The sequence below is a fragment of the Balaenoptera acutorostrata genome, chromosome 1 (genome assembly GCF_949987535.1).
Source record: "Balaenoptera acutorostrata chromosome 1, mBalAcu1.1, whole genome shotgun sequence".
NCBI lineage: Eukaryota > Metazoa > Chordata > Mammalia > Artiodactyla > Balaenopteridae > Balaenoptera > Balaenoptera acutorostrata.
This window is the reverse complement of record NC_080064.1, coordinates 44002109-44027280: the sequence shown is the minus strand read 5'-3', so window position 1 is coordinate 44027280 and position 25172 is coordinate 44002109. Positions and strand designations below refer to the sequence as shown.

The 25172-nt window shown below is 35.5% G+C and overlaps 1 protein-coding gene across 3 annotated transcripts in view; it reads right to left on the bottom strand.

Moving 5' to 3' along the window:
* The window catches only part of ZFYVE9 (zinc finger FYVE-type containing 9), a 191978-nt gene that overhangs the window by 141218 nt on the left and 25588 nt on the right, over nt 1-25172 (bottom strand). For all 3 annotated transcript variants that reach the window (XM_057542363.1, XM_057542371.1, XM_057542375.1), the window contains exon 2: nt 525-630. The gene's annotated coding sequence lies outside the window, so the exon portion shown is untranslated. The remainder of the gene's footprint in view (nt 1-524; nt 631-25172) is intronic.

The following is a 25172-nucleotide window of genomic DNA, read 5'->3' as shown; positions in this document are numbered from 1 at the left end:
AAGAATTAATAAAATACTTCTAATTTTCTGCTGGAAATGATTGCTCATCACAGCTAGTCTAAACATACAAAATAAAATAATATAATTGAATCTGTATTTCTGATTCCTCACCCTAAAATAAGATTTCACTGCTTAGATCTTGCGTGATTGACTAAGAAATATTAATGACATTAATTGGGTAGATATACCACTATTTTCTCCTAACAATATTGCTCAAGTCCATGTTCTTTTTCATGCTGAAATTACCTTTCTAGGCTCAAGGTAGAAGTTGACTCTAAAAGGGAGAAGCCAAGTACTAGTAGAGAAATTAGCATTTTGACGTAATTCAACAGGAATTTTAAAATATCTTTTTTTTCTGGACTTAAGTCAAATCTTTTTTTAAAAAAAACAATATTCCTGATTTAATAAGGAACAATGTTATAAATGAAGCAAGCAGCATATATGTACGTGAGCATTATTTTCTATACATCTGTTTTCTCAAGTTCAATCTCTCTTAAGAGAAACAAGATCATTGGTTTTCTTACCTTTTCTCCCTTACACACGTGATAAGGAACAGACTTCTCTGTGCTTACTCATGATGCTTGCTGCACCACCAGCCGGTCCTGCTGTTTCAGTATGCTCTGTTTGATGCTAAAGAAAAAAACAACATTGCTCATTACATTTCCTAAAGCAATAAGCCCTGATGTTCTTCATATCAACCTATCATAGCCAGACAAATAAAAGCTATGGGACTTAAACAATAAATTACAATTACACCTTCAGATTCAAAGACCTGGCCAGCATGGAATGCAGCAGCAGACACATTATATTGTCTAAGAAGGCCCAAAGTTAAACGTTTCAATGAACAGTTAAGAATTTGTGCACACTTCTTATTTTCAATGAGTAATACAAAGTAAAAGATCAAAGGTAGAGGCACTTTCTATCCAATGACTCTGTTAATTCATAAAAATACTACTTATTTATATTTCAATAGGCCCTCCAAGAATCCAAAGCTAACAAAATTGCTGCTTCACAAGAATGGCCTCTGTTAGTGTGATTTTTTTTTTCTATACATACAGAATTCTTAAATTGAGATTCAAAAGATTCCTGCTGAGACTTTTTATTGCCAAACAACTGTTTTTCCTCCAAATGGAGTCCCTTATGATTTCAGCCCTCCTCCACTGCTTAGAAGCAATGGATTAGCAGTTGAAACTAATCAGAATAAAACTAAGTATCTCATGTTATCTGTATAAAATATCTAACCTACAATCACAGCATTTTCAAAACAGGAGAGTATCTCAGACATGATCTAATGAACATCACTTAATTTTTTTTTTAAGATTTGGTTTTTGATGTGGACCATTTTTAAAGTCTTTATTGAATTTGTTACAATATTGCTTCTGCTTAATGTTTCAGGTTTTTTTGGCCTGGGATCTTAGCTCCCCCACCAGGGATTGAACCCGCACCCCCTGCATTGGAAGGCAAAGTCCTAACCACTGGACCACCAGGGAAATCCAAACATCACTTAATTTTAAAGATAAACTGAGGCACTAAAAAAAAATGTTTCCTGACATTATTACAAATGTAATTCTACTATCTGATGTGAAAATGATGTGCTTATTAAAATAATAAGCAAGTATTCTAAAAGGCTGGAGATTCAAGTTTTCAGAGAACAATAAAAAATATGGAATGGAAATCACTGATGAAAGATTTTCCTGTCTTGAGAACCTGAAAAAACATGTACATGCTATATACTCTAAATGAGAAGTGCTGTTGATGCTAAGAAACAGACTTAACATCTATCAAATAAAGGACTAAATCATATCAGAAGTATGAAAGGGCTGTATGGGATAGAAGTTCCAAGGTCAAAATGAGAATGAGGTCAAAGTAATACCTCTAATACCTAGCCAATTAAAGAGTTTTTTAAACAAATAAATAAACTCTATAAATTCAAATTCAAATTCTGAGTATGTGTGTCTATTTTAACATGTGAGGCAAGTCCAATAATATTATGTAACTGTCTCAAAAATCATAGGTTTTCCTTCTGGAATTAGATCCCTTTGACCTTCTAGCCTCAGCTGGTAAAGTCTCAAACCTGGTTAAATCCAACTGTCTACCTACTCCATACATTCCCCTAAGCAGCTTAAATGTGGCTGAAGGAGAACCACAAAAGATGGTGACTCCTCTCAACTTCACATTTATGACTTCACACTACATTTTCCTTAGTTAATCTACTTTCAACCCTGTATCTCATCTTCACCTTCTGATATGCCTGGAATCCCTCAATTCAAAGCTTTCATAATTCATTTCTACCAGAAAACAACCCTCTAGTCTCCTGCAGGACAATGAGGAAAGTCACTTGACTACAAAAGATAAGGTAGAATACCTACAAAATTAAACCACTCGTAGCACAGACTTCCAAACAATCTCCGTTTTCAACACCCCACCTCAACTAAGCCTTTAGAGATCCCTAGAGCCTCCACAAGACTCTCTAAGGTTCTGTGGGGGGTACAGACTTCCTTCTCATCACGTCTCCCTCTGCAGGCAAGCACTTTACAGCTTCTTTGTTCTAAAACCTTTCTTTACTTTCTCCCTTTTTTATAGCTTATTTTAAAATTTTTTTAATTAAAAAAATTGTATACAATTTTTAAAGCTTACTTTCCATTTACAGTTATTACAAACTATCGGCTGTATTCCCTGCGTTGTACAATACATCCTTGAGCCTACCTTACACCCAACAGTATGTACCTCCCACTCCCTGACCCCTATATTTCCCCTGTCTCTCTCCCCACTGGTAACCACAAGTTTGTTCTCTATATCTGGGAATCTGCTTCTTTTTCATTATATTTGCTAGTCTGCTGTATTTCTGAGATTCCACATATAAGGGATATCATATAATATCTGTATTTCTCTGTCTGACTTATTTCACTTAGCATAACACCCTCCAAGTCCATCCACGCTGCTGTAAATGGAAAAATTTCATTCTTTTTTATGGCTAAGTAGTATTCCATTGTATGTCTATACCACATCTTCTTTATGCATTCATCTATTGTTGGACACTTAGGTTGCTTCCATACCTTGGCAATTATAAATAACACTGCTGTGAACATTGGGGAGCATGTATCTTTTCAAATTAGTGTTTTTGGTTTTTTCAGATCTATAACTAGGAGAACTGCTGAGTCATACAGAAGTTTTATTTTTAGTTCTTTGAGAAATCTCCATGCTGTTTTCCACAGTGGCTGCACCAATTTACATTCCCACCAACAGTGTAGGAGGGTTCCTTTTTCTCCACACCCTCTCCAACACATATTATTTGTGTTCTTTTCAATGATAGTCATTCTGACAAGTGTGAGGTGATATCACATTATGGTCTTGATTTGCATTTCCCTGATGATTAGTGATGTTGAGAATCTTTTCATATGCCTGTTGGCCATCTGTATTTCCACTTTGGAAAATGTCTATTCAATTCTTCTGCCCATTTTTTAATCAGGTTGTTTGTTTTTCTGCTGTTGAGTTGTATGAGCTGTTTATATTTCTCCCATTCAGTAGGCTGTCTTTTCGTTTTGTTAGTGGTTTCCCTTGCTGTGCCAAAGCTTTTAAGTTTAATTAGATCCCATTTGTTTACTTTTGTTTCCTTTACTTGAGGAGACATCCAAAAAAAATATTGCTGTGATTTATGTCCAAGAGTGTTCTGCCTATGTTTTCCTCTAGGAGTTATATAGTAACCAGTCTTGCATTTAGGTCTTTAATCCATTTTAAGTTTATTTTTGTATATGGTGTTAGTGAATGTTCTAATTTCATTATTTTACATGTAGCTGTCCAGTATTCCCAGCACCATTTATTGAAGAGACTGTCTTTTCCACTGTACATTCTTGCCTCCTTTGTCATAGATTAACTGACCATAACTGCATGGGTTTATTTCTGGGCTATCCATCTTGTTCCACTGATCTATAGGTCTGTTTTTGTGCCAGTGCCTACTGTTTCGATTACTGTAGCTTTGTAGTATATAGTCTGAAGTCAGGGAGACTGATTCCTCCAGCTTCATTCTTCTTTCTCAAGATTGTTTGACTACTCAGGTTCTTTTGTGTTTCCATACAAATTTTAAAATTATTTGTTCTACTTCTGTGAAAAATGCTGTTGGTATTTTGATAGGGATTGCACTGAACCTGTAGATTGCCTTGGGTGGTATGATCATTGTAACAATACTGATTCTTCCAATCCCAGAACACAATATATCTTTCCATCTGTTTATGATATCTTCAATTTCTTTCATCAGCACTGTAATAGTTTTTGGAGTACAGGTCTTTTGCCTCTCTTAGGGAGGTTTATTCCTAGGTATTTTATTCTCTTTGATGTGATGATAAATGGGATTGTTTCCTTAATTTTTCTTTCTGCTATTTCGCTGTTAGTGTATAGAAATGCAACAGATTTCTGTGTATTAATTTTGCATCCTGCAACTTTACTGAATTCATTCATCACCTCTAGTAGTTTTCTGGTGGTGCTTTTAGGATTTTCTATGTATAGTATCATGTCATCTGAAAACAGTGGCAGTTTTAAGTCTTTCTTTCCATTTTCTATTCCTTTTACTTCTTTTTCTTCTCTGATTGCTGTGGGTAGGACTTCCAAAACTATGTTGAATAAGAGTGGCGAGACTGGGCATCCTCATCTTGTTTCTGATCTTAGAGGAAATGCTTTCAGCTTTTCACCATTCAGTATAATGTTAGCTGTGGGTTTGTCATATATTGACTTTATTATGTTGAGATATGTTCCCTCTGTGCCTGTTTCTGGAGAGTTTTTATCACAAATGAATGTTGAATTTTATCAAAAGCTTTTTCTGTGTCTACTGAAATGATTATATGCTTTTTATTCTTCAATTTGTTAATGTGTTGTATTACACCGATTGATTTTCAGATATTAAAAAATCCTTGCATCACTGGGATAAATCCCACTTGATCATGGTGTATGATCCTTTTAATGTATTGTTGGATTTGGTTTGCCAGCATTTTGTTGAGGATTTTTGCATCTATGTTCATCATAGTGATATTGGCCTGTAATTTTCTTTTTTTCTTATATCTTTGTCTGATTTTGGTATCAGGGTGATGGTGGCCTCATAGAATGAGTTTGCAAGGGTTCCTTCCTCTGCAATTTTTTGGAATAGTTTCAGAAGGAGAGATGTCAATTCTTCTCTAAATGTTTGGTAGAATTCACCTGTGAAGCCATCTGGTTCTGGACTTTCATTTGTTGGGAGTTTTAAAATTACTAATCCAATTTCAGTACTGGCAATTGGTCTGTTCATATTTTCTATTTCTTCCTGGTTCAGTCTTGGGAGATTGTACCTTTCTAAGAATTTGCCCATTTCCTCTAGGTTGTCCACTTTATTGGCATATAGTTGTTCATAGTAGTCTCTTATGATCCTTTGTATTTCTGTGGTGTCGGTTGTAACTTCTCCTTTTTCATTTCTGATTCTACTGATTTGGGCCCTCTCCCCCTTTTTTTTCTTCCTGCGTCTGGCTAAAGGTTTATCAATTCTGTTTATCTTTTCAAAGAACCAGCTTTTAGTTTCATTGATCTTTTCTAGTGTTTTCTTAGTCTCTATTTCATTTATTTCTGTTCTGATCTTGATGATTTCTTTCATTCTACTAACTTCAGGTTCTGTTTATTCTTCTTTCCCTAGTTGCTTTAGGTGTAATGGTATGTCGTTTATTTGAGATTTTTTTCTTGTTTCCTGAGGTAAGCTTGTATAACTATAACCTTCCTTCTTAGAACTGCTTTTGTTGTGTCTCATAGGTTTTGGATCACTGTGTTTTCATCTGTCCCTAGGTATTTTTTGATTTCCTCTTTGATTTCTTCAGTGATCCATTGGTTGTTTAGTAGCATATTGTTTAGCCGCCATGTGTTTGTGTTTTTTATGGGTTTTTTCTTGTAGTTGATTTCTAGTCTCAGAGCATTGTGGTCGGAAGAGGTGCTTGATATGATTTCAATTTTCTTAAATTGACCAAGGTTTATTTTATGGCCTAGCATGTGATCTATCCTGCAGAATGTTCCGTGTGCACTTGAAAAGAATATATATTCTGCTGCTTTCAGATGGAATCCTCTATACATATCAATTAAGTCCATTTGGTCTAATGTGTCATTTTAAGGCCTGTGTTTCCCTACTGATTCTCTGTCTGGATGATCTGTCCACTGATGTAAGTGGGATGTTAAAGTTCCCCACTATTATTGTGTTACTGTCGATTTCCCCTTTTATGTCTGTTAATATTTGCCTTATATATTGAGGTGCTCCTATGTTGGGTACATATATATTTACTATTGTTATATCTTCTTCTTGGATTGACCCCTTGATCATTAATGAAGTGTTCTTCTTTGTCTCTTGTAATAGTCTTTATTTTAAAGTCTCTTTTGTCTGATATAAGTATTGCTACTCCAGCTTTCTTCTGATTTCCATTGGCATGGAACACCTTTTTCCATCCCCTCACTTTCAGTCTGTATGGGTCTCTTGATCTGAAAGGAGTCTTTTGTAGGCAGCATATATATGAGTCCTGTTTTTGTATCCATTCAGCCAGCCTATGTATTTTGGTTGGAGCATTTAGTCCATTTACATTTAAGGTAATTATCGATATGTATGTTCTTGTTGTCATTTTGTTGTTTTGGATTCGTTTTTGGATTTATTCACTTTCTTCTTCTCTTGTGATTTGATAACTATCTTTAGTGTTATGTTTGAATTCCTTTTTCTTTTTTGTGTGTGTATCTATTATAGATTTTTGGTTTACGGTTACCATGAGGTTTTTGTATAGCGGTCTATATATACATGCTTGTTTTAAGTGGCTGATCTCTTAATTTCAAATGCACTGTAAAAACTGTGCATTTGTATTCTCCTCCCTTCATAATTACTGTTTTTGATATCATGGTTTACATCTAATTGATTTGTGTATACCTTAACTGCTTACTGAGGATATACATGATTTTACTACTTTTGTCTTTTAACCTCCCGACTAGCTTTGTGTGTGGATGATATACTACCTTTACTGTATGTTTGCCTTTGCTGGTAAGTTTTTTTCATTTTGTAATTTTCTTGTTTCTAATTATGTCCTTTTCTTTTTTGCCTAGAGAAGTTTCTTTAACATTTGTTGTAAAGCTGGTTTGGTGGTGCTGAACTCTTTTAGCTTTTGCTTGTCTGTAAAGCCTTTGATCTCTCTGGGTAGAGTATTATTGATTTTAAGCTTTTCCCTTTCATCACTTTGAATATATTGTGCCACTCTCCTCTGGCCTACAGAGTTTCTGCTGAAACTGATAGCCTTATTGGGAGTTCCCTCGTATGTTATTTGTTGCTTTTCTCTTGCTGCTTTTAATATTCTCTCTTTATCTTTGTCATTTTAATTACAACGTGTCTTGGTGTGTTCCTCTTTGGGTTCATCCTGTATGGGACCCTGTGCTTCTTGGACTTGGGTGACTGTTTCCTTTCCCAGGTTAGGGAAGTTTTCAGCTACTATGTTTTCAGATATGTTCTCAGGCCCTTTCTCTCTCTCTTCTCCTTCTGGGACCCCTATAATGCAAATGTTAGTGCACTGACTTTTGGCATTATGGAATTGCTTTTTTGGAAGGAACAAAAGAAATTCAGTAAATGGATAGATGTACAACATAAAATACAGTATAAAATGCCTTAAATACAGTTCAAGATACACAGAAAAAAAAGAACTCCTTCAATATTCTACTCAATGTCACCTCCCAATGTGAAATTAACAACTAATCACTATGTTCTCTATGTTCTCACAGTACATTTATATCAACAACACTTTTCGCATTACATGGTAGTGTCTCCCTTTATAAATCTGTTGCACGCCGCTAAATAATAAACCACGCAAGGCAGGAAACCCTTTTTATTCATCCCTTTATCCCAATACCTCAGCACAGTGTTTGTCGTATAGTAGGTATTAAAAATATATGGAATGATTTCATCAAGTATAGCATATAACACACTCCCATGGCAAGGATTCCAAATAAATAGCTTCTAATTTTATCCCCCTCCTTTTATTTCTACTACATCTGCCTTAGTTTAGGCCCTCATTAGTTATCTCCCAGATTGGTTCAATATAGTTTCCAAACTAATGTCCCTGTCTCCTTAGGTCTAGAAAATATATCCTTTCGTAGGCTTACCAAAATAGCTTTCTAAAAGAAAATCAGATCACGTTATTCTTCTGCTTAAAAATCCTTAAATAGCTCCCCATCTCACCTATTTAATGGATATATCTCTGGAGGTCACAATAATGGGTCGTCATTTGCTACTACATATACTACCCAGCTGATTGTGCTTGCCTAGCTAACTAAATGGATCCCCTTCCTCCTTTCCCCCAAGAATGAAGTGCAGTTTTTTAGCATGGCATAGAGATCCCTTCAGAACTTGTTTTCCAACTTGTTCTCCCACTACTTTCCAAAGCTCCAATCATACTAAACTAATAATATTTCTTGTGAGATGCTCTGCCATGCTTCTCTATCATTGCGTGTTCTGTACCTATGTTGAACCACTTTTTATTTGCCTAACTTGCGTTACCAAGGTTCAACTCATTCTCAGCTCAACCTCGAAGCCTTCCTCAATTCTCTACAGACTGTTTTAAAAGAGTCACCTTATGTTCCTGTCATGCATCTCTCTACTAATGGCAGCAGAGACCAAATGAATTTACATTATGGGTAATCCTGTTTGTCTTCCCCATTGGACCGTGAGTTCACTGAGATCAGGGCTATGTCTTCATGCTCTTTAAGCCAGGGTATAGCACATAGTGTTCAACAAATGTCTCATGAAGAAGTAAATTGAATGAAACTAATAAAGTTCATACTTAGGTAATCAACCTCATGATGAAGATTTCTTCTTCCCTAAGAAATAAATATTTGTGAACGTGTGTGTGTTGTAGGAGAGAAGGACAGTAAGCAAATACAAGAGAGAAACAAAAAACAGAAATTTTCTAGTAGGAGAAAAAGTGACAAGGATTTAAATAATTGGGAAATGTTATCATTATTATTCAAACACAGGCCCTTTAACATAATAATTACCCTTCTGGAGATTTATCTTAAGGAAATAATTAGATAAATACAAAAGATGTAAAATAAGTTAACTGTTAGATTGATGTTTAAAACAGTAGATAGTGAGAAAAATCTAAATGTCAAACGGAAGTATCAGTTTACAAAATGGTACAAATGTAAGACTCCATATTTGGGGAAAGACTTAAAAGTCTTTAAAAATATATACACTAAAATATAATAGAGAGTCTCAATAGTGTTTGGGTGGTTTACATTTTAGTCAAGCTTATCTATAGTACTAATTTTTCTTAGGATGAATGTATATTATTTGTTAATAAAAGAAAGGAGTATTGAGCATCCATGAATTTCAATTAATAAAAACCCAAGCTACTTAAATTTTTACTTTCAAATATGAAAACTGAAAAAGGAAGGAAATAGGAAAGACAAGTATTTTAAAAGATTATCTCCCTGGGGTGTACAAAGACGGTTAAAATTTTAATTATAATATGGGGAAAGTGAAAGAAGAATCATCTAAAATTAAGAAACCAAGATATTCTTAAAAAATAAACCTATAAGGAAAAGTGACAAGAATAAAGATATTTAAAATATAAAATACAAGCAATTTATAGGAATCTCTGATGTGGGTTTGTTTACAACAGAAGAGATTTATTAAGGTAAAAATTTCCAAAATCCTGGCCACAGGTTTAAAAAAAGAAAAAGAATAAACTAGAAAATATTCTCAGTTAAATAATGTTTCCGGTCTTATCTCTAATTAATACTATTCACCACAGAACAAATTCAGTATCTGCTTAGTAAGCAAACTTCTTAATAGCATTTCCACCAAGAAGTGTGACAAAGAGTTAAACTCAATATATACAAAATTGCTTCAAAATCCCAAAGTCTTCTTTCTCGGTTTTCTGTCCTAGTCTGGGCAGGGATCTCAAGGTAGGTGAGGCAGATTATATTTCCAAAGATGAGGAATCCCCTGGTGGTCCAGTGGTTAAGACTCCACGCTTTCACTGCCAAGGGCCTGTGTTCGATCCCTGGTCAGGGAACTAAGATCCCGCAAGCCATGTAGCACAGCCAAACAAACAAACAAAAAACCCCAAAATGTCTGCTGCAGTACCTCCCATCCCACATGATCTTCTTACAAGAGTGGTAAACTCTATGTCCCCTTCCTCTAAAGCTGGGCAAAACTTCAGGACTACTTCAACTAATAGAGAAAAACAGGAGGGACACAACTTCTAAAACTAGGTCATAAAAGGTAATAGAGTTTCTGCCTGTTTCTCTTGGGACACTCACTCTTTGAATCCAGTTATCATGCCAGAGAGACCACAGGGAAAGGCTACATGTAGGTGATTTGGCCCATGAACCTTCACATATGTGAATGAGCAAACCTCAAGATGACCCTAGCCTCAGCCACTGTGTGCCTACAACTTCATGAAGACCCTAAGATAGAACCTCTTAGCTAGTCCAGTCAACCTCTAGAACCACAAGACAGAATTAAATTGTTGTTGTAAGCCACTATGTTTTGGTGTAAATTATTACATAACAATAGATACATGCAACAGTAGGTTAGTAATTTGATACTCTTCAACCCGATCTTATATAAATAGTCTAGAAAAAAGGGTAAGAACCAGAAGACGAACAGGCAAAAAAGAAGACCCCTGATGGCAGCTTCTCCTCTACTGAATTATTTAGCTCCAGTTCCAAATTTACATATCCTACTCAATAAAACAGCCTTTGGGCTTCTTCGAGTACAGTTTAGGAAACATCTCATTATTCAAACAAGAAGCTAGATGAGGGAGGGGGTCTTACCTCCTCTAGAAGCTTACCAAAGTTTTCCCCCCAACATACAGTATTCTACTAATAAGAAAAGAGTTCCGGTAAATGCATTTTTTCATCTCATTAACTTCCCAGTGCCAATTTAGTACTCCTTATGGATTGGCACCCTGGGAATTCATCTATCTAGCCAGTTCCTTAATTAGTCTATGTATCATAATCCACCTGGCTCACCAATCCTAAAACTTAAGCATCATTCTAGATACTTCCTCTCCTTCCCCCCACCTCTACATTCACTCTAACACCAAGTATTGCCAATCTTGCCTTTTAAATCTCTCATATCTATCCACTACTCTACATTCCCAGGCCATATGCCACACCACTGACATCTTTCTGTTGCCCAGATTTTTGTAAGAAAACTAACCGGTCTCCCTGCCCCCCATTTTGTGTCCATCTAGCCTATTCTCTACACAACTAAAAAACACAAATCTGATTATATTATTTTCATACTTAACACCATTCAATGGTATCCTATTGCCCTTAGGATAAAGTCCATACTTCTATAACACAGCTTTGTTGATTTGGTTTCTGCTTACCTCTCTAGTATGAAACCTTCTCTTTATTCTCAAATTCTTGCTCTATGCACTGATCACCCTGATCAACTAAACTTTCAATTCTCAATATTGCTCATCTCCATTCCTCAAAACAGCCCTTCATGCTGATAGACACTACAATATGGATGAACCTTGAAAACATTATGCTAAGTGAAAGAAGCCAGTCACAAAAGACCACATATTGTATGGTTCTGTTTATATGAAACATCCAGAATAGGCAAATCCTTAGAGACAGAAAGTAGATTAGTGGTTGCCAAGGGCCAGGGAGAGGAGGGAATAGGGAGTGAGTGCTAATGGATATGGCGTTTCTTTCTGGGGTGATGAAAATGTTCTGGAATTAGGCGGTGGTGATGGTTGCACAACTCTGTGAATATACTTGAATACCACTGAATGTGTACTTTAAAAGAGACAATTTTATGATATGTGAATTATATCTCAATAAAACTACTGGGAAAAAAACAGGCCTTCACACATTATTATTTAGGCCTGGAATATTCTGCCCCCACCACTATTACTTGACTAATTCTTGCTTACCCTCCTTATCCTACCCTATATATCACATCTTCCTTAAAGCCCTTCTATTCTAGGTCTAGGACAGGTGCTCCTTCTTTCCATATATCTTTCATTTCCTCTATCACAGCACTTACCAGCTGAATTATGATTTTTTTTTAACTGTTTGTCTCCTCTTTCCAGGCTCATACTGATGTTTTCCAGAAAAGAGACTACTTCTGACTTATTGATCACTATATCCTGTGTGTGTGTGTGTGTGTGTGTGTGTGTGTGTGTATGGCACAATGGTTGGCACAGAGTAAGTGCTCACTAACCACTTGTGATCCAAAGTAAAATCACTAAAAGACTAACTTTCAAAGTACTTCCACCTGCAAAAATTTTCCATAGGAAGGATCCCAAGAGTTGTGTTGAGACTGCTAAGGCTCTAATATACTTACTATTTCAAAGTTTATTAATGCCAACATAAAATTATTAGTTTGCATACTGAAGTTCAAACTTAAACTATGTTTTACCAGGGCTTTCTATCCTAATCACAACTTCAAACAGCTTCTATTAGTTTGATGACTCACCTTTAAAGAAAAAAAAAAAGGTGTGATTCAAGGGTATCTGTAAATACAATGGAATATCTAGAAAAACTGGGATTAGACTTTAAATCAACAATTACCAATATGTAACAGACTTGCTTCTCTGATGTTTAATCCAAATGAACATTTTTACGAGCATCAGTGGAGTTTGGTGAAAGAACACTAGCGCAGGACTCCGGCAAATCCAAGTTTGAATTCATGCTCTAGCATTTAACAGCTGTTGCTGCTTTGAGGAGTTTAATTAAATAAACCTTTCTGAGTCTCAGTTTCTTTATACTTTGTATGAACACTATACTTCCCAGGATAGTTTTAATAATGAAGAATGTATTTATATAAAGTGCCTTCCTTAGGTCTCATATTTCTGTGCTTAATAAGTGGTAGCCATTACTATTCATCATCAAAAAGCAATTTGTGTGAAAGAATTACAAAAGAAAAGCAGAATGTGATTGGAACCATAAAGCCAACCAGGGGACTGGTTTGTTTATACAATTAATAATCCATCAGGGCCACTGGTCTTAAGTAATCAATTCAAGTTTGAACAATGAAATGAAACACAGGAACAAAAAAGTAACCTGACTCTTCAACTTTCTGAAGAGGCTAAATATATCTGATCCTATAAAAACATGCTTTGAATACAAACAACCTCACTCACAGTGGCAGAAAAAAGAAATGAGATAATCTTTGAAAAGAGCTTTATTCCTGCAGATCAAGACCAAAGTACATTAAGAAAGCAAGATGTGGGAAGCTGACATTATTGCTACACCACATTCACAGAGGGTTTCAATTTCCAGGATATCAATCTGGCATCTTTCACAAACACTGAATTCTCAGTCAAGAGCTATTAGTACCAGGTAGTTGCTTTCTCCTAGTACACACTGAAGAAAAGCAGAGTTGAACAAATATTGGGAAAAGTGATAACAGATGTATCAAATATATGTATGCACTGAAAGCTTTAGAACAGCAACTGATCTGAGATTGGCACTAAAGCAAATAACATGCGTAATTTTCAAGTCTAGAGTAATAAGACTCAAGACATAAAAACAAATTTGTGTATATATGGAATACTATTCAGATATACAACATCCCTAAAGTAGCAAATAGATTGTTTGTCCATGACTGGAACCACTAATTAACACTATATTAGCCCAAGTCCTTATCTTTAATTTTTAGGTAGTAGATATCTATTGGATTATCTTTGCCAACAGACTTCTAGGATTGCCTGCCTCTTGCTCCATACACACACATAAATTTTTATTGCAAAATAAAACCATATTCTGGGGAACCAATCAACTTAACCAGTTTATTACCTAGTATCCTTGTAACACTCCCCTTTTCCTTAAGTAAGCTCCAACTGGTTGCTTTAACTTGCAACAATAATCTTAACAAACATATCCCAACAGAACGATATAAATTGAGACTAATGACATCAAAATCAGAGTTTCAACCTTAATCGCATACCTAAAATTTCAAAGATCAGACACTAGCTCAGATATTCTATGATCTACAGTAGATAATAAACAAGAGATAAATTCATTGGGGGGAGGGTCTTATTTTTCAGATCACTTTAGGTAGCAGATTGCTCGGGAGATATAATTTGTACAGCACAAATTGTATGTACCAAAAGTAATAGCAAGAGTTTGTGTAAAGCAGGGTTATGACTCACCATTAATCTAGTCACTACAAGTGATATATTGGTACAAACTACCAACTAATGAAAAACTAGCCAAAAATAAAATTGTGTACCTTAACACCTACAGTAAAAATAGATACTGTGCTTGCTCCTGTCTTGACAACTTGGGGAGGTGGGGGGGGGGGGCATTTAGAGCACTGCGTCTTACTTTTAACAATGTCAAGTTTAAGAAGAGCAAAACCTGAATTGTATCAGCCAAAGCTTGGGGTAACTGAGTTGAATGAAACAAGTCCATGCTCAAATTACTTGTACTATGAACACTACAATGTTAGTTATTAATAACAATCCAAAGAAAATCTCTAACTATAGGTGCTCTCACAGTCCTATCTTTGGCTCCCTTTTCTTCTAAAGTCTTCAACTACCATCTCCATGTGAATGACTCTCAGATTTCTCTAACCCTCACCTCTCACTCAAATTCCAGGGCCACAGCTTAACCTACCTGATATACAATACTTCTCCATTTGGATATTCCACTATACCTCGAATTTGAGACAGTTAACCCTTCACACTCGAGAGGACTATTTTCTGTTGGTTTTTTTTTTTTTTTTGGCCACGCTGTGTGGCATGCAGGATCTTAGTTCCCCGACCAGGGAGCAAACCTGTGTCCCCTGCAGTGGCAGCACAGAGTCTTGACCACTGGACCGCCAGGGAATCCCAAGAGGACTATTTTCTCAAAAGAGTTGTCTACTCTCAATGTCTCCCCTTCACCTCCCATGCATGCCCCACTCTTTTCTGGCTTCTTTCCCCATCTTAGCAACATTCAGTTATAGTAGATCACATCCTCCTTCTTTATGAAACTATTCTTCCATGACTTACTTATGTGACACTAAAATTTCTGATTTTCTCCTACTTCTTTGACTTATCCCTCTCACTTTCATCCCTGACTCCTTCGCCCTTACCTGATCTTTTTTTTTTTTTTTTAATTTATTTTGGCTGCTCTGGATCTTCATTGTGGCTCATGGGCTCTCTAGTTGCAGCGCACAGGCTCTAGAGCTCGAGAGCTCAGTAGTTGCAGCGTGTGGGCTTAGTTGCGGTATGTGGGATCTTAGTTCCCCAACCTGGGATCAAACCCGGGCCCCCTGCATTGGGAGCATGGAGGCTTAACCACTGGACCACCAGGGAAGTCCCTAGCCAATCTTAAATGTTGAAATTCCTCAAAGTTCTGTACTCAGTTCTCTTCTTTCTTTATATTCTTTTCCAAGGGAATTCTATCTACTACCATTGCTTCAAACACTACCTGTTAACAAGTCCTAATTTCCTTTTCTCTACTTCAGACCTCTTTTCTGGGTTCTAAACCTATATATATATATACACAAGTGCCTATTTAATGTCTCTGGGTCTCAAAGACATCTCAAATTCAATATGTACATCTACTCTCATAATAATCAATTCCATTTCTTCTCTGTTCCCTATATCATTAACTATCCACACGCTCCTTATACAGTCATTCTCTATCCCTCCCTCTCCATAACAGTCATCATCAACATTCAGTCATGTCCTAAAATTGATAAAAATCCATTTTCTCTGTCTACAACCACGACTTTGGTCCAAGCCACTATTATACCATATCTGGATTACAGAAATAATCTCTTCAATGATCTCCTCATAGTACTTTTGTCATCTCCTCCAGTCCATTTTCACTCAGCAGTTAAAGTAACCTTTAAAAAGAACTAATTAGGGGTCAACAAAGAAATCAAAAGAGAACTTTAAAAATACTTTAAGACAAATGAAAATGGCAATAAAACATATCAAAATTTATGGGATGCAGCAAAAACAGTTCTAAGAGGGAAGCTCATAGCAATAAACGCCTACCTCAAGAAATAAGAAAAATATCAAATAAACAACCTAACTTTACACCTAAAGGAACTAGAAAATGAAGAACAGACATAGCCCATAGTTAGTAAAAGGAAGGAAATAACAAAGATCAGAGTGAAAATAAGTGAAATAGACACTAAAAGACAATAGAAAAGATCAATGAAACTAAAGCCTGGTCTTTGAAAAGATAAACAGAATTGACAAACCTTAAGCAGCACTCACCAAGAAAAAGAGAAGACTCAAATAAATAGAATCAGAAATGAAAGAGGAGACATTACAACATACCACAGAAATAGAAAGGATCAAAAGAGTCTACTATAAACAATTATACACCAACAAATCAGACAACCTAGAAAAAATGGACGAATTCCTAGAAACATACAACCTTACAAGACTAAATCATGAAGAAACAGAAAATCCAAATGGACTGATTACTAGTAAGAAGATTAAATCAGTAATGAAAAACCTCCAAACAAAAGTCCAGTGTCAGCCACATTTAAAGAAGAATTAATACCAATCCTTCTCAAACTCTGAAAAAATAGAAGAGGGAACATTTGCAAATGCATTTTATGAGACCAGCATTACCCTGATACCAAAACCAGACCACACACCAGAAGAAAAGAAAATTATAGACCAACATCCCTGATAAACACAAATGCAAAAATCCTCAACAAAATATTAGCAAACCAAATTCAACAATACATTAAAACGATCATACACTATGATTAAGTTGGATTTATTCCAGGGATGCAAGGATGATTCAACAACTGCAAATCAATGTGATATATACCATGTTAGCAAAACAAAGGATAAAAATCATATGATCATCTCAATAGATGCAGAAAAGTATCTGACAAAATTCAACACCCATTCATAATAAAAATTCTCAGAAAAGTGGGTATAGAGGGAAAGTATCTCAACATAATAAAGGCCACACATAACAAGTACATAGCTAATATCGTACTCAATGCTGAAAAACTGAAAGCTTTTCCTTTAAGATCAGGAACAAGACGAAGATGTCCACTCTCACCACTTTTATTCAACACAGTATTGGAAAGCCTAGCCAGAGCAATCAGGCAATAAAAAGTAATGAAAGGCATCCAAATTGGAAAGGAAGAAGTAAAACTGTCACTATTTGCAGATGGCATGACATTATATATAGGAAACCCTAAAGACTTCACCAAAAACTGTACTGCATATTTGAAAGTTGTTAAGACAGCAGATCTTAAAAGTCCTTAACCAAAACGAAAAATTTTTTTCTAACTATACATGGTGATGGATGTTAACTAGACTAATGGTGGTGGATCATTTGACACTAGTATATACAAATATCAAATAATTATGCTGTATACCTGAAACTAATAGAATGTTATATATCAATAATACCTCAATTTAAAAAATTTAATCAAGTGATCCTTCAACTTGAAACTCTTCAATTGCTTTGCACTTAAAATAATATCAAAACTCCTTACTCTGACCTTGTAAGGTCCTGCAAAATTTAACCCCTGTCTAACTCTCCAGCTTATTCTTTTGCCACTTTCCCTTCCATTTACTTCTCTCCATCCACAATGACATCTTCCCATTCCTCAAGAGTATCATGTTCTTTCCACCTCTGATTCTTTCTCGATGCTGTCCCCTCTCCTTGCATTGTTGTTTCCCACTCATTTCTTATGACTCTCTCCTCCTGGCTAATACATACTCACTCAACCTTCAGGGGACTGAACTGAATTAAATTGATTAAATCTCAATTCCACAAAGAAGACCTCCTTTGACCTCTCAGACTAGGCTTCCTGCACAGTTCTCTTATAACCCTATAATTATTTTTGTAACATTGTGAAATATCAGCTATATGAGGATAGGTTCCATGACTATTTTGTTCACCAAAGAATTGACAGCATTTAACATAGCACGTAGCAGGCTGTAAATAAATATTTGTTCTATGAATATATGCTGCGATTTTGTCAATTGACAAATTAATAAATATAACTACAACATTTAACTTCTCCTCGTAAATGCTGTACAATTATTAGTCAATCCTCCCAGGCTTCATTGATGTTTATGATGACCTTCAATTTACCCATTAATAACTTTCTGATTTTTACTCTCTTGATTTCTCTAGCATTTCCATCAAGACTCCTTAAAAGAACTACTGTAAATTTTGCACTTCAACATCTAGCACACTCAAAATATGGTGGTAGAACACTCACAGGCTGAGAGCTTTTGCAACATGGTGTATGGTAAGGTTCAGTGGCCAACAGTGTGTAGTACTATCCGCCAAACTAGAGCTCAATGACTGAGAGTGTATGTGAGCATCTAGAATGCAGACAAATACAAGAATATACTGAAATAGATTGTTTCATATATCCTTGAATGTCATTGTATTTGACAAAAACTTCCATAAAATAGTTAATAAATCATACTCTGTATGCCTATTTATTTAGGAGGGGAGAATAATAGTAATATTATTTATTGTTCACTTACTATGTACCAGACCTCATTCCAAGGGCTTTAGAGATATTAAACCCTTAATTCTCTTAAGAACCCTAAATAGTAGGTATAGAATTAAGTCCTCCAGAATGTACATATACAAGAAGGTAGAGATTTTGTCTTAATCCTCCTTGTTTTATCACTGGCATCCAGAATAGTGTCTAGCATACGGTAAGCACTCAAATATTTGTTGGATGAATAATAAGGAAATGGAGGCAAAAAGAAGGTAAGTAACTTGTACAAAGTCACACACAGTAGCAAAACCAGGATTTGAACCCAGGCATTCTGGTTTCACATCTCAGACTCTTAACCTCTAGGTATGTATATGTTTGGAAACAACATTCCTCCTTCACTTCTACTCTTTGGCATTCAGAAGTACTTGCAGTATAAAAATGCTCCTATGAGCTATAAGTTGTCCTTACTCTTTTTGCTAATAAAAGAAAGAGAAAGAGAAACTCTAGTTTAATAACATCTGAACATTAGACTACAGTATGTCTGAATTTATTAATGCTCCCACTACAGATAACAGTACTGAGAAAAGAGCAGGGGAAGAGATATAGATCAACAGGTTACTATAATGGACTTTTAAAATATACACATGCCTACTGTTATAGTATGTTCATACATATGTTATTTAATGTAGCATTATAATCAATCAGCACTACAGAGCAGTGCTGTGTGAATAGATTTGCCACAGTCTTTTTAAATAGCTGAATAGCATTCCATTATATGGATGTATTATCAATACAATTTAACTCTCATCCCTATCAACAAACATCTAGATTCTCTCCATATTTTTATACCTATACACAATATAATGAATATCCTTATACACATATCTTTACACTTTAATATACAATAAATCCCTAAAAGTAGAATTTAAGACAAAAGTATTATACATTTTAAATTTTAATAAATGTTGCCAAAATTTCAACCAAACATGCTGTGCTTATTTCTATTTCCTCCAAGAGTACGTAAAATTTTTTTCTATAAGCTCTTGTCATTACTATTATCAATCTTTGCCAATCTTACAAGTAGTAAACGGGACCTGATATTCTAATTTGTATTTTTAATTAGGAGTAAAAGCTGAATATCTATTTATCTTTCATATGCCTACTGGCCTTTCTACAAATTGCCTATAAATATCCTTTATATATATATCATGTTTAGAATCTTCATTCCAGTTTAATGTTTGTTCTTTTTTTTTCTACATGGAAGTCATCCATTTTTGTGTAATCAAATTCATCAGTCTCCATTATGGCTTTTACGTTTCATATCATGCTTAGAAAAGCATTCCTCCTTCCAATAGTATAAAAATATTCACCCATGTTTTCTCTGCTATTTTCATGGTTATTTTTGTTTATTTTACTCTTTCATCATCTAGAATCTATTTTGGTAGGAAAAGTTCTGTAACTTGCTTTTCGCATTCAATAGTATATCCTAGATACCTTTCCAGGTCAATTACTTCATTTATTTTAACTGTGCATATAGAATTCTGAAATATACCTATATCGTAGTTTTATTTAGTCATTTAATAATTATATAAGGCTATACATTAGTTATATTATTAGTTACTTTTAGCACTGATGAACATTTACATTTTCTCTTATTTTTCTACAAGTACCAAGAATGTGGCCATGTACAATAAATACATGCCTCCTTATATACATTTTTTTAAAGATACACATTAAGAAATAGAATTATTGAGTCATTAGTATGTGTTTCTTGATATCGATAAATTACCCTCCAAAAATGATGTGCCTAATACATTTTCTTTCTTTTTTAATTAATTAATTAATTTTAATTAATTTATTTATCTTTGGCTGCGTTGGGTCTTAGTTGTGGCACGTGGGATCTTTCGTTGCGGCACACGGGCTTCTCTCTAGTTGTGGTGCGTGGGCTCAGTAGTTGCAGTGCACAGGCTTAGTTGCCTTGTGGCATGTGGGATCTTAGTTCCCCAACCAGGGATCGAACCTGCATCCTCTGCATTGGAAGGCGGATTCTTAACCACTGGACCACCAGGGAAGTCCCCTAAACATTTTCATTTTAAGAATCCATTCAACAAATATTTAAGTGCTTTCTTTGTGGTAGACACTTCTAGAGACTGAGCATTATGATAACCAATCCAGACAAAGGCACCACTTTGGTGATTAAGAGTGCAGGCTCTAGAGACGGGTTGCCTGAGTTCAAATTTGGGCTCAATAAGTACTAGATGTCTGACCTTGGACAAGTTATGCTATCCTTGTACCTCAAGTACCTTATCAATAAAACAATAATAATAGTACCTACCCTCACTAGGACTGTTGTAAAGACTGTTTTTGCCTGCCACAGAGAACGTACTCAATAAAGTTTTCTTATCATTATTACTTAAATGTGCTCTTATCAACTTTTATTTTTGCCAATGAGAGAGGTAAAAACACTATTTCAATATTTAATTACCATTTCTCTCATTACTAGAAAGACTGACATCTATTTTTTTCCTTTTTTATTTCCTATTCTGTGATCTCCTGTTCAAATACTTTGTCCATTTTTTTCTATTGTGATGTTTTGTACTTTTTTGAATGTGACTGCTAAACGTGATGCAAATATTTTCTAGCATGACACCTAAGTTCTGACCCATTAGCTATCAAGTTCTATTTGTGGCCAAGTCACAAGAATACCACTGACTACTATTTTGCTAAGAGAATTTCATATCCTGCTCTCTACTTTAAAAGGTTTCCAATTACTTAGACTTAGGGGAAGGAGGTAAGGAAATACTCTCCAGGTGATGGAAAAGTATAAGCTAAAGGCATAGGGATAGTTTCTATCTCATCCACTCTTGTCTCCTTAACACGTGGCACGGGGTCTGACATAATAAACTCTGGATGAACAAGTATTGTTCGAATGAATGCAAAATCTCCTTACAAGGTTACAAGCTCCTTGTGGGCAAGGGTGGTGTCATACCCATGTTGGTATCACTCCCACAATGAGTAACAGTGCTTTTACACAGAGGAAGCACTCAAATGTTTTTACTGAATAGACTGCTATCTCTGTACTTGCACGAAGGCAGCTGAGGTCATCAATGTAAAATAAGCAATCCCTTCCTCATATAAAGATTACACTCTGATTTGTAGCTGCAGATAGCTCTGTATGGAGTCCCGTGTTGTTTGGGTCACTTCGTCTTAAATTCACTGTCTGTTTCAAGCCTTTGTTCTAGAAAAAAAATGTCCCTGGCAGTTATTGTGCCATGAGTCCATGCAGGTGCTGCTGAGACCATGTCTGTGCAATGTTTCTCATGTTTTAGTCTCTCTCCAAAGCATTCTTTCTCAATGTGTTATTTAGGAATAAATCCATTCCAGCACACAAGACACAGCTGTTTAGGCCTCCTGATTCCTCTTCCCACATGCCCTGCCTGGTAGAGCTCTGCTTTGCTAAGTACTGCTAGACTGGTTACTTTCCAGAATATCACTCTTGGTGATACAGGCTTGTAGTTTCATGTGAAATAGTGAAACTATGTGGCATAATGGAAGAAGTGCAGGATCCTTGGAGCCAGATGACCTGGGTTTGCATACTAACTCAGCCATTTACTAACTATATGACCTAAATATCCCTAAGTCTCAGTTTCCTTGTTTTCAAATGGGAATAACAGCACTACTATCTAACACACCGGGGTCAGAAGGCTGCAATAAGAGTTATAAAATTAGATTAAAATGCAGAAATATTTTATAAAGTATTCTACAAATATATGTTACTACTATATGAAATAGGGCTCAAAGACTCAGTAAAAGGACTCCACCAGACAATTCACTTCATGAGAGCAAGGATCATGTCTGACTGGGTCATGGCTGCATCTCCAAAGCCTGGCATATTTGTTGAATGAAAGACTAAAAGAATGACAGAAAATGAAAAGAGCACTCACCAGTGACCTTCATCAAAATAATAAATCTCTGAGTTTCAATCTGCTCATTGTAAAGTGAGAATAATACCACCCATGTCAAAAGATTGCTATGAGGATTAAAAAGAAATAATATCAATATAATATAATATAATGGATACTTCTCTATTTCCTTCTTCCTCCAAAGCCAGATATAGTTTAGGACTTAGTTGTATAAAAGGTAGATACTGTTAATAGTTTAATAATTGGTACTGACTCAAATTATTCTAGGGACAGTCAAGGAACATTACACTATCATCTGCCCTTTAATCTCAGTAAAAATTAATACTGTCTAGTCAGACAGAGAAAGATAAATATCACATGAAATCACTCATATATGGAATCTAAAAAAAATGATATAAATGAACTTATTTACAAAACAGAAATAGACTCACAGAGGTAGAAAACAAATTTATGGTTACCAAAGGGGTAAGGGGGGGAGGGATAAATTAGGAGTTTGGGATTAACAGATACACACTACTATATATAAAACAGATAAACAACAAGGACCTACTGTATAGCACAGGGAACTATATTCAATATCTTATAATAACTCATAATGGATAAGAATCTGAAAATATACATATACACACGTATATATGAAACTGAATCACTTTGCTGCACACCTAAAACTAACATAACGTTGTAAATCAACTATACTTTAATAAGAAGTTGTTTTGAAAAAAGAAGAAAAAAATCAGTACTGGCAAAGTCATTATTAAATACTTTATCTCTGTCATGTTTAAACTGCTGCAGTTCACTGACTCACATACACATAAACCTTTAAAATGAACCACTGCCCTAGTGAAGTTAAGTCTTCTCAGAGACAAGTGCATCTTTATGTAACCTAGACAAAATAACTTACTACTAGTCAAAATCATTTAAGCATGAAAGCCATATCAAAACAAATTCTATCTATTGGTCACAGCACATAAAATGGAACAAGGTTTTATTGAGATATAAATAGTGTTCACATACATAAGCATCCAATCCCTATTATGCATCAGAATTAAATCTAGAGCACCTAACAACAGAGCCCCAAAATATATGAAGCATAAACTGACAGAACTGAAGTGAGAAATAGACAATTCAACAATAATAGCTGTATGCTTCACTACCCAACTTTCAATTATGGATAAAACAACTAGGGAGAAGATTAGCAAGGAAATAGAAAACGTGAACATTGTATGCCATCTAGACCTAACAGACATCTACAGAACACTCCATCCAACAACAGAGGGATATACATTCTTCCCAAGTGCACATGATTAGGAGAGACCTTATGTTAAGCCATAAAACAAGCCTCAATACATTTAAAAGGATTGAAACCATACAAAGCATGTTTTCTTACCACAATGGAATGAAATTAGAAATCAATAACAGAAGGAAATTCAAAAATATGTGGAAATTAAACAACACACTAAATAAACAACATGTCAAATAATAAATCACAAGGAAAATTAGCTAATACTTTGATGAAATGAAAATACTCTAAGAATGCAAACACAACATACCAAAACTTATGGGACTCAGTGAAAGCAATGCTTACAGGAAGACCTAAAGCTATAAACACTTACAGTTTTTTAAAAATGTAAAATTACATATAATAACTCTCTACCTTCAGAAACTAAAAAAAAAAGAGGAGCAAACTAAACCCAAAGCAAGCAGAAGGAAGGAAATATCAATAATAAAGATTATGAAACGAAGCATGACCCTGTGGGGCCCTCCCGGGTACAAACCTTTTCTGCGTCCCTCATTTCTTGTTTGTAGGAAATAGGTTTCATTCAGCCTCCTTGGCCTTCCCTGAGTTCCAAAGGGCAAATTCAAACAGCTGTGTATCAGGGAAGGGAGGGAACACAGAAGGAGGAGGAGCTGCCAAGAAACAATAGTGCAGCTCTTGGGCAGGATCCTGGCTCCTCCTCAAGGAATATACATAACAAAGTCTTTGAGTTCTTCTGTAGGAACTAACGCCCCCACCCAGGTAGAGGATGGTAACTTCAAGCTAAGCACTAGGTTCCTGGCACACCACTCTGTTACCTCACCACCAACTGATCAGAAGAAAGTCTGGGAAAAAAAAAAAAAAAAAAAGAAGAAAGTCCGCACACAGTGGAAGATAATAGAGACTCTGACCCCCTCCCCAAATGATTCTCCCTTTAAAAAGTTTCATGGTCGAGCAGGATCTTCAGAGTTGGTTTTGGAGTCCGCCTTTTCCCCATTGTCAGCCTCCTGAATAAAGCAGCCATACCTTTTCAAACCAATACCTTCCTCCTGAGTATTAACTTTTAAGCAGCAAGAAGCTGAAACTGAGTTCAGTAACAATTAGAATGGAAATAAAGTAGAAAAAAAATAGAGAAAAATCAATAAAACCAAAAGTTGGTTCTTTCAAAAGATGGCCAAAATTGGCAAATCTTTAGCTAGACTGACCAAGAAAAAGAGAGAAGACTAAAGTTACTAAAATCAGAAATGAAAGTGGGGACATGACTACTGACCTTACAGAAATAAAAAGGATTGTAAGAGAATACTATGAACAATGTACACCAACAAATTAGACAATCTAGATGAAATGGACAAATTCGTAGAAACAAACTACCAAAACTGACTCAAAAAGAAACAGAGACTCTGAACAGACCTATAAATTAGTTGATGAGACTGAATTATTAATTTCAAAACTTCCCACAAATTAAATTTTAAAACTTCCTACCCAAGGCCAGGGAGTTTCACCAGTGACTTCTACCAAATATTTTAAAAGCAAATTAATACCAATCTTTCCCCAGAAGAGAACAATT